This window comes from Durio zibethinus, chromosome 10 (assembly GCF_047325235.1).
Source record: "Durio zibethinus cultivar Kanyao isolate XHJ-2024 chromosome 10, ASM4732523v1, whole genome shotgun sequence".
Lineage (NCBI taxonomy): Eukaryota > Viridiplantae > Streptophyta > Magnoliopsida > Malvales > Malvaceae > Durio > Durio zibethinus.
In genome coordinates, this window is record NC_143171.1 from 19,583,524 (window position 1) to 19,595,498 (window position 11,975).

Here is an 11,975-nt window from a genome sequence, read left to right on the forward strand (position 1 = left end):
GCTTGACTTTTGATAATTGCACTTTTATCAAAATGTTAGCTGATTGATGTGAGCCATTATCAAGAAGGAGCACTATGTCTCTCAATTGCTTCGCTTTGCAAATCTGGTAATCAAGAGTGACTTTGTTGATGAGTGGCCCTAATCTTATTTTTTGCATTTTCTTCTATGCTTGGATTAACCATTCTGGTGTTCTTAGTGAATTGGACTCTTTGTAGGTGAATTCTACTTAAACCAAGTAATGAATGGTAAGAATGAATTGCTTTGCATTGAATTACCTCAATAACATCAACAAAGCATAACTTACCACATCCTATAGTCCTAACAATGGTATCCATGATTCATTTCCTCCTCGATACAACATGGGCACTTGAGGCATTCATGGTGCCATTCATTTTATTTCATCCTCAATAAGCCTTTGCAAGAATAGAACCTATTTTTCCTTAGCCTTCAATGTCAGGCATTGGCTTTTACAAAATTCTTCGATTGGTGCCTTGTTTCAAGGATATGGCTTTGGGAATGCACTCTTTTCACACTTAAAATAACTTTTAACCCACAGATGTAACAGTGATGCACACCCTATAAATAGTCATTTTTCATTCTGTCGATAGAAATTCAATGACTTAATGGTTTCAGCTAGAAATGCTAATGTAGGATTAATTGTTTGGGTTTTAATTTGCTCAAAAAAATCCACCACCATTATCTCGATGCAGCCCAAAGTCTTTAAGAAGATCACCATGCTATACAATGTTAAGGCAAACATAGCCATGCCTTGACCATTATCTAGATGCCTTTAAACAAAATTACGGAAGAAATCCCAATGGATACCAAGATGTTCACCTTTAGGCTTTGTGAAAGAATCTATGGTTTTTACTTTAACCTTTATAAGCTTAGCCAACTTGTTGCAATAACCTGATTTTGGCTTTCAAGTAAACGTTTTATCCAGACATTATAGTTTTATCCCAAGCAAAATCGAGTATTCCTTAATGGTTAGCACCAAATTTTCTTGATTAAAAATGAAGCATCTGTAGAAAAGGTCCCAAATTTGTATAGTTGTCTCAATCAACTGTTCATTGATCACTATCGAAATGAGGGATGTAATCTATATATACTTTTTACAAAAGCTTTCTTTTTTTTCTTTATATAACTGACCTCAAATGATGGCTAAGTCTTTTAAATTATTCTATGTGAGAGCCAAATGCATCTTTTCAGGTAACTAAGACACATAACTAGTGGGCAAACAATCTTCATTATGTTACTAGGCTTCCTTTGACTAGACATGTACTTCATTATATAATTCACATTAGACAATGATAGAGAGTAAGCAAATTCGTAGTTCTACAATATCCATGAAGAACTTCTCGGAAGAAAGATGTCGTAGAGCAAATACCTCGATATAGAACTGTATGATATGATTTAAATTTCAAATTATCTCAGCAGAAAGATGTCTTAAGAATCCCAGACTTTTTTAGATTTAAATTTCAAATTTTCAACCAGTCTAGCAAACTTTAGTGGCTGAAATCCATGCTGCCAAGTTAGACAAGGGTGTCAGGCAGTTGTGGCACTGGTGCTTTCGGTGTATTTAATGCACAATGACTTTTGGCCAAAATGACCTAAAAAGGGAAGAAAGAAAGAAAAAAAAATAATAATAATAACAAATAAGAAAAATTGAATCTTTACAGGCCATGGCATGTAGAAGGTTAGCCAAACCTCCCAAGGTTACATCAATGGTGGATTTTGTTATGGCTTGATATCTGTTGCTCCAAAACACAACTATTGACTAGTTGGTTGAATTTTTGGATCAAACTTGGTGTTAAAGAGGCAAAAAACTTTGGAGGAAGCTATTTTCTCTTGAAAAGTATTACTCAAAATTCAAACAATAAGGAAACATGGCAAGAAAATTCATGGAAATGATGATGGAAATGTATGGAAAATAAGGTAGAAATATACCTCCCAAAAGCTTCTCAAAATTTTTCTTTTTTTTTTTTTCCTTTTTTTACTTCTCTTTTTCACACTACTTCTTTAGCTGCCTCCCTTTCTTTTCTTAGCCTTAAATGATGAACATAAAGGCCACGCAAATGCATGATGGCCGTTGATAAAAAATGCATCCAAAGACCACTAGCTCTCTTCCAAGTTTCCAAACAATCACCTTTCACCCTTAGATCAAGGTCTTTGAAAAATCAATGGTTTATGATGAATCCAACATGAAATAAGGTTTTTTGTATAACTAGAATAATGTAAAAAGACCATTTTACCTTTTTAAAAAGTTTTCACCTTTTTATGAGATTTTCTTGGAAAAACATGATCCCTTCTTTATTTTTGTGATTTCAATGTGCCAAAAGATCATAAAAAATATGAAAACATGATCTAAAAGTTTTCGTGAAAAAATCGACCTCGAGAAAGTGAAATCATAAAAATACCCCTAAAAGACATTTTAATAATTTCACACCCCATGAAGTACGAACAAGGTTTTTAATGCACCAATAATCATCCAATAATGTTTAAACATAATCTGAAAGTTTTCACTAAAAATTAACTACTAGAAGATCAAATTACAAAAATACCTTTATAGGACATTTTGGTTATTTTACCCTTCTTGAAGCACGACCAAAGTTTTTAATGCATTAAAATCATAAATTTCAACCAAAAACCTTGTTAATCCCATTTATTTGTAAATTTTGAAGAATGACCTGATTTTGATATAGTTCGATGGATTTTGATCGAGTTTGACCAAATTTAACAAAATTTGATCAAATTTGTTTAAGTTTGACTTTAAGGCATTTTGGTCAAATTGGTTTCAAATTTGACTTTAAAAACTCATCGATATTAAAGAAATGTTGTATTGAAATTGAGTTGAATTTTAAAAACCTCACAACCAGCTAAATTTTGATTTGAACAAAATTAAATATCTATAAAAGTCAAAAGGATACTTGTTTTCTGGAAATAGACGGGATGGCTTTATCATCCATTTCAACATAAAAGCACATTTTGATGAATGAACTTAAATTATGGACCAACTCCGTGTAATGCAAAAAATAATGTATGCAAGAATAAACATTTTATACTCATTTATAACAAAATTGAATACTATATTAAAAGATATAATTTAAATACCCTAATTTAGAAGTGGTTTAAGACTTTTAAATTTATATTTCATGCAGTTGTGATACTTGCTAAGTGTGATATTATTTAAACATTAAAAAATGATAATTTCATCTAATATTATTTTATATATATATATATTTGAACGAGTTCAGGTTCTTGTTAATGTAATTAATTAATTAATTTCTAGAATTCTTTGCAACCAAATATATTATTGTTGTGTACTTAATTGAATATGAATATCCTGTTAATTACCAATGCTTATTAATTGTCTTTGGGACTCGTATTTGTGAATAATTCAAATATTAGTAAGTTTACTATAATGCATCTTTCTACGTTTTTCTTAATGTATTTTTATCATAATTATATCTTGTATGTCAATGAAAGATTGGTTTAGTGGTAAGAAAGAGATTTTACAACCTTGAAGTTCTAAATTCAAGTGTCGCTATATGCATTTGATTCAATTTTATATTCTAATTTATTTTAGTTATACTATAATTTTTTTATTGATTATTCAATATTTCTTATTTATGACTATTGAACTTGACTATGATTGTAATTTTAATTTCTTAAAAAAAGTCATATATTTCATTTGATTGATTTTTAATTTTTTTTAAGGGGATAATTTGAAAATGAGTTTTAATCCACGCATGTAATAGCAGTGTACACCCTATAAATCGTCTTTTTTTATTATAACGATAGAAATTCAATGACCTGATGGTTTCAACTAGGACTACTAGCACAGGATTAATTGCTTGGGTTTTACTTTGCTTGAAAAAATCTACCACCATTATCTCGATGTAGCCCAAGATCTTTTGGAATATCACCATGCCATACAATGTCAAAGCAAACACAGCCATGCCTTGATCATCATCTAAATGCTCTTAAACAAAATTATGAAGGAAGTTCCAACGAATACCAAGATGTTCACCTTTAGGCTTTACGAAAGAATCTATGGTTTCCACTTCAACCTCCATAAGCTTGGCCAACTTTTTGTCATAACTTGATTTCAACTATCGGATAAACACTTTTATCCAGACACTATAGTTCTATCCCAAGCAAAATTGAGTATTCCTTAATGGTTGGTGTAGACATCAAATTTTGTTTGAGACTTTTTTTTCAACATAATTGACATAGGGCTTATTTACAAACATGGGCCAAGACCATTTAGGAAGACCATTTATAACCCATAAAGAGCTCACAAATTCAACTATTTAGAAACCCAAAGTCAACTTGGATCAAATCTAATCAAACAAAGTCAAAATTGCACAAAATTTGATCAAAATGGATGAGAGCTCGGATCAATTCTAAAAATTTAAAATCTAATTGAAATCAACATGGTTTAAAATTGAATCTAAGATTTTTTTCAAAACACTAAAATTTTCATAGTGTCTCAAAAATGGCAAAATTACCAAAATACCTTTATATGTGTATTTTCATAATTTAACCTTCTCGAACTTGAATTTTTGTGCCAAGTTGCATCACATTATAAGAAATGATCTTTTGGTTTGAACTTTTTAAACATATATTTTGAGCCAATTTTATCCATTTCTTTTATGATTCCTCATTATAGCCTATACTACAACACTTAAAAGTCTATTTTGATCAAATATGAATGCTCGAATTGAATGATCATATGTTTGGCTAAGGCATGTTTATGATGAAGTAATGGAATCGTGTTATGTTCTTCTATTTTAAAGATTGGTATGTGGGAGATATCAATAATGATGAAGAAAAAATGAAATATTAAAATATTAAAAAAATGAAAAAAATGAAAAAAAAATGAAAAAAGTGAAAAAATGAAAAATGAAAAATGTGAAAAAAATGAAGAAAAAGGAAAGAAAAGAAAGACTCAAATTGAAAACCTGAAAAGGTAATTTAGGTAAAAAAAAGTCTAAGCTGAGAGTTGGATAAATAGTTCAACACATGGAAGATGACATCTAAAGATTCTCCAAAGCTGGGGAAAAGTTTGATGAGCTCTAAAATTATTTTGAAAGTCAATGGAATAAGTTTTTGAAAAAGAATTCTAGATTAATGCTAAGAATTGTCTAAATATTCATTGTTTGGACAATTGCATCCCTAGTGATATGCTTTGAATTTGTTCCTTCACCTATTTATTTTTGTACCCGACTCATTTTTGTATTGACTACCTTTTTTCCAATTCACCTTGTACTTTCTTATTTTTTTCATCCCCAGAATAAATTGATTAAATGTATGATTGCATTATATTTGTCATTATTTGAAATGATAATTAATGAATGATAATGTTCATAAAAGATTCCTATATTCCATTAAAAAGAAATCGACGATGATAAAGGTAAAAAAAAAAAAGAAAAGATGGAAAAAGCTTGAAAAGATGATTTGAAAGGACACATTGGGTGACCAAGTGATGAATATGGTGATGGATCTATGATCAAATTATGAAAATAATGGGGATTAGTGGACAAAATTTGTTATGAAATTGTTAGTGCTGAGAAACTAAAAATGAAAAATGTGAGGTGGTGGAGACATTAAGAACCATATTACCACAATTAATTAGAATTTCATGTTAGTGACATTTGCATTACATGCATTATGTTTTGCATTACATGCATTACACTTGCGTTGTAGTTTGAACGATACATGTATATAATTTGTTGAATATTTAAAACTTTGGTTTGGCTATGCACTTGCATCATGCAGTGAACATTTGAATCATGGTCTAAAGTATGGCATCTATATTATTATGAGTATCTAGATTGTTGCATTTGAATTTTTAAGAAAGTATTTGCATCATGATCATGACATTCATTACATACAAAATTTTGACTTTGATGAAAAATTGAGAATTTTTATGACAAACAATTTTGAACTTTTTGAGGAAAGCTTTTTAAGATAAGGTTGGGAATCCTTGAATGAAAAAATGTTTTGTAAGGAAAACATTTAGAATTCCAAAGTTGTGGAGCCTTTTAAAGGAGGATTTTTAATGTTAAAAATGATAAGAATTTTTGTCTTTAAGTTTAAATAAGAATCTTTAAGAAATTTTAAATGAAAATCTTTGTCTTTGAGTTTTAAATGAGAATCTTTGAATGAGAATCTTTATCTTTGACTTTTAAATAGGAATATTAAGAATTTATGTGAATCTCCAAAGTTTTTTGAATCCGAATCTTGGAAGAATCAAATGTGAATCTTTGAATTTGAATGAGAAACTTTGATATTTTAGAAGTGAATCCCTAAAGTTTTTCAAATAAAAATCTTTAACTTTTTGGTGTGAATCTCTAGAATTTTAGAGTGTAACTCTTTAAATGTTAGATGTGAGCCTTGCAATTGTGATATAAATCCCTAAATTAAAATTTTGGATGTGAATCTTTCAAATGGGAGTCTGAATTCTTGCAAAATTGAAACTTTGATAACCTTAAATCCTTGCGAACCTTAAATTCTCACGAATCTAAAGGCTTGCAAACCTTAAACTCTTGCGAATTTGAAAAATCTTGTGAATCTTAAAATCATATGAATCTGAGTTCTTGCAAATAAAATTTTGTGAATCTTCGTGTCTGCAAATCTTAAAATTCTTAAGAATCTGAATTTTATGAATCGTTGTGTGTTGTGAACCTAAAAAATCTTATGAATCTGAAATCTTGCAAATCTAAAAGTCTTATGAATCTTTGAATTACAAACCTTTGATTTTTAAAATAGTGATTTTTTAAACTCAAATTGTGAATCTTTGAGTTGCAACTTGCATTACTAATTGACGAATTACAAAGTTTTTGAATATTTCAAATTGTGAATCTTTGGAGTTTTGAAATTTTGTAATTGTTGTTAAGCTATACCCAGACGTAATGGATATTTATATCTTTGCATAATTCATGTTTCATAGAAAATGCGTGAAAAGGGATAGCTGTAGACACTCCATTTTGTCCTGGGTTTAAAATTTATTTTTATTTTATTTATCTTTTCAATTTAATAATAATATAATAATAATAACAAGTTTTGTCATGAATCAATGTGAGCAAGAGCTAGAATTGGACTTGATTTGTAAAAGGCTAAATTTTAGTTTTATGATAATACAATAATTTTATTAAAGTAGAATCACAATCAAGCAAAAATTCTTCTGATTGTTCCTTATAAATAAACTTGTTATCAACAGAGAAAGGGGGGATATGGAGTAAGCATGGTTTTTAAGAGAAAAAAAAAAGAATTCAGTGAGCAAATAATTTTTTTAAAAGAAAATAAGGCTTCTGTCAATGATTTTTAAGTTGATTGTGAGTTTAATTAAAAGTGGTTTAGAAAGATTCTTGAAGATTAAAGGGTCAAAATCATAGAAATTTTTCTAAAATTTTTTTTGGAAAATTTTGGGAATTCCAGAATTTGTTTGAATTTTTTAGTAAAATTCAAGTTTTTAGACAAGATTCCAGTGAGAAACCCATTTTTTAATGACTAACCCAGATTCTGATGATCCAACCCAGAATCTGGTTGAAGTCTTTCTAGCACATTCCCAGTTCTCGATGCTGTTTTCTAGAATCTGGTGAAGGATCCAACTGGCGTTCATATGTTTTAGAGAGAGAGAAAAAAAGAAAAGGCTAAAGAGAAAAAAGGGAAAAAGAAATCTATAAAAAAAAAGATTTTTTAGGCTTTTATATTACATAACAAATGATGCCATTTTGATCATAAAACCTTTAGGATTCGTGTGCTGCCCCAAACACTCGACCTGATCCGCAACACTTTGACCTGAGATCCTTTCTTTTTAAGCTGCTATGGAGTTGAGCTATTACTCAGCCAAGCCGTATCTCTGAAGTTGTCTTTTATGTCTGGAGCCAAGTCAGTGCCATAACCAAGCCGAGTCAGTCCTTTTGTTTTGGTTTTTTTTTATGGTTTTTATTTTTTTTTATGTTATTATTTCTTTTATTCACTTTTTGTGAAATATTTTTGCATGATTAAAATTTTAGGAAAACTATAAAAAAATATTAAAATAAAAAATTAATAAAATTTGAAAAATAAATGATAATTATCCAATGATGGAATTTTTAGAAATTACAAATGAATAATTTTTATAAAATTTCTAGGTGAAAATTTTTCTTCTAAATTTAACCTAAATGGTGGAAGAAATGAGATGAAAATTAAGAAATAGTTGTCATATTATTTTCTTAAGGATTAAGAAGCAAATGATGAATAAATAGAATAGAGATATTTCTAAATAGACCCAAATGGTGAAAAATTTAGAAATAAAACTTGTAAAATAAAAATAAATTTCGATGATGAAATTCTTAGTAATCACAAATGGATGATTATCTAAGAGATTTTCAGGCGAGAAGATATTCTAATTTTGGCCCAAATGGTGGAAGAATTAGATATATTTTCAATAAAAATAAAAATAAAAAAATGATTAAATCATTTTTTGATGATGAAGCCTCTTTAAAAAAACAAATGGGATTCATATATACTTTCGATGTGAGAAAGTATTTTTAAGAATTTTACTAGATTGATAGAGAATTTTAAAAGTTATTCAATATTTAAATGTTAATAGAAGACCATTAGAATCAAAATCTTAGGATAATTTAAAATAAAACGGTATCATCATTTGGATGGGCATGTAGGGGTGTTATAACCTTCTGCATATGTAATCAAAATCCCGAACCTTATTCTGATTAGTAGACCAAAACTTAATCTTTAAAGATCCTTAGTCAAGCTTAGAAGCTTTTTAAAAGAATAGATTTACTAGATGACCAATCACACCTAGCAAAAAGATTGGTGATGGCTCCTTAAAGTCAAGTCCAGCTATATGTTAATGGATTTATATGTTATGACAATAAGTTTTAAGCCTAATTTAGCTGACATCCAAGTTTTAAACCCAGCTTAGCTAGCATCAATCAAAATTTAAGCCCAGATTAGCTAGCACATAAGCTTAGTTTAGCTAGCATGTAAGCCCAGATTAGTTGAAAAAGTACACACCTTTTTTTTTCCCTTTAAGTGGTGAGATCTTTTTGAATCAATAGAAATATCTGTAAACAAAATCATTCAATCCATTAAGAGAAATAATTTTCACCTTTTTCATTTCTAATAAGGATTGTCAATTCTCCTAAAAATTTAAGTTTATCTAGGTTTTAAGCCTGGTTTAGTTGACACCTAATGAAAATTTAAGCCCAGTGTAGCTGACACTCAATCAAAATATAAGCCCAATTTAGTTAGCACCAATGAAATTTTAAACCTAGTTTATCTAGCACTAATGAAAATTTAAGCCTAGCTTAGTTGCCACTCTGTGAAAATTTAAGCCTAGTATAACTGGCACCTAGGTTTTAGGCCCACCTTAGCTGGCACCTATGTTTTAAGCCCACTTTAGCTGGCACCCAATGAAGATTTAAGCCTAGCTTAGCTAGCATTCAATGAAATTTAAGCCTAGATTATCAGACACTCAATGAAGTTTTAAGCCTAGTTTAGTTGGCACCTAATGAAATTTTAAACCCAATTTAGTTGGCACTAATCAACAAAGTTTTAAGCCTAACTTAGTTGACACCCAATGAAATTTAAGCCCGGTTTAACTGATCTCTAATGAAAATTTAAGCCTAATGTAGTTGGCACCAATAAAGTTTTAAGCCCAGTTTATTTGGCATCAATGAAAATTTAAGCCAAACTTAGTTGGCACCCAGTAAAAATTTAAGCCTAATTTAGCTGGCACCTAGGTTTTATGCCAAGCTTAACTGGCACCTAATGAAGATTTAAACCTAGCTTAGTTGGCACTTAATGAAATTTAAACCAAGATTATCTGGCACTTAATGAAGTTTTAAGCCCAATTTAGTTGGCACCCAATGAAATTTAAGCCTAGTTTCATTGACATCCAATTAAAATTTAAGCCTAGTATAGTTGGTACCAATAAAAATTTAAGCTTAGTTTAGTTAGCATAATAGTCCAGTTTAGTTGGCATATAAATCCAAATCAGTGGTCACCCATATTCGACTTGCAGTTTATCCTGGTCATCCTTATCATTTGACCCGTAGTTTAATCTCGGTCACTTCACTTGACTTACGGTTTAATCCCAATCATCCTTACCTTTCAACTCATGATTTAATCCTAATCATCATAAAAAATAAAAAATTAAAAAGAGAAAAAAAATTAAAAAAACAAAGAATAATAATCTTCAAAGCCCACTAATGGCCTATTGCTAACCATTAAACAAAAAAAAATAAATAATAAAAATATAAAAATCATTAAATAAAAAATATATAATAATAAATAAGTAATATAAATATAAAAAAATAAAAACAAATAAAAATGTTATACAAATTCAAATATATATACAAATAAAATATAAAAAATATTAAAAATATTAAAAGATATATATCAAAATTATAAAGGGATTTTGACCCATAATAAAGTCCTAAGAGCCCATAAAATATGGCTCTAACCTAAAGATTAAAGAAGCCCATTTGGCTCAAAAGAGGAAAATTGTATGAAAAGCCAAAATACATGCATGAAATTGGGTGGCCAACATGGGAAGCTGCTGGAAAAAAAATACAAAGAGAAGAAAACTATAAAGGGTAACATGTACATGAGAGCAAAAGGGCATAAACGTGAGAAATGGGCATGGTTTGAGGGCCTCGCAACGTAAAAACTAAAGAAAACTAAAAAAAACTAGCATTGGAATTGAAAAAATTATAGAGAAAACAAAAAAAATGAAAAACCAAAAAAGCAAAAAACCTGAAAAGAAAATGTGGTGGAGGCAGAAAAGTGGATGCTTTTCAAAACAGGCATCCAAGGCATGAGGAAAAACTAAAAGTGGAAACTTGAAGAAAGGAAAAGGGAAAAGAGGAGCATTTAGGCAAGAGGAAAACCAAGGGAGAATTTTTGGTAAAAAATAAGAGAAGAAGCCAAGAGAAAATGAAGCATTTGGGTGGAGGAAATAAAAAAAATTAAGAAAAAAAATAGGGAAAAGAAAGAGAGGAGAAAAACCAATGAGGAAAAAGGTAAAAAAGGCACAAAAAAGGGCAGAAAAGCCAGTTGCAAGAAGTGTCAAGCAAGCAGAAAAAGAAAAAGGCAGACATTTGGACAAAAGAATAAAAAGAAAAAAAAATTGAGCAAACTAGTAGCAAATAGAAAGGAGGAAAAAGAAAAAAAACACCAGCAAGTAGGCGACGCAGGCCAGTAGAAAAAGGAAAAACAATAAGGAAGCTGCAAAAAAAGCTGGTAGCAGAATTAAAAAAAAAAGAGGTAACACAAATAGTAGCAACATGAGAAACCAATTGCCAAAGGAAACAAGAAAGGAAGATGAAGAACTAGGGTACTCATTTTTTACATGAACTGGTTTGGTATGAACTGAAAGCTCCATTACGTTCTGTTTGCATGAAATTCATGCTTTGTATTAAATGTCTTGCTTTTCCTTTTCATTTCCTTTGCATTTGTTTAATATATCAAGGTTACATGGAGTCAAGGTTCACTTGTTTCTATTTGTTTTTTTGTCATTTTTCATTTTGTTTGGTTCGACATACTTTGTTTGCAAGAGCACAAGCCTTCATTTCGTGCACTGCATGGGGTATACTTTCTCTTGTAGCTTATATTCATTTGGGAATTAATTGAAAAAAAAGCTTTGATTCAAAAGAAAATGCATTTAGGAAACCATATGAGGAGTAAACCAATTTTTTTTTTTGGTTATATATACATTTCATTATATTTTGTTAATAAACAAATACTTAAAACATGAGACTGATAATTTATTTTTAAAGATTATTTTCATTTATATTTCATATTATTCATATTCATGCACATTTTTTATGTTGGTTAAGCCTGGTTATTATTTAAGTTTCATGAATTTTATTTTCCTTGTTGATCACATTTCAATGTATATTTTAATTTTTATGCAATTTAATTCTTCATGCTTAAATTCCATACTTTGAATATAATTTACT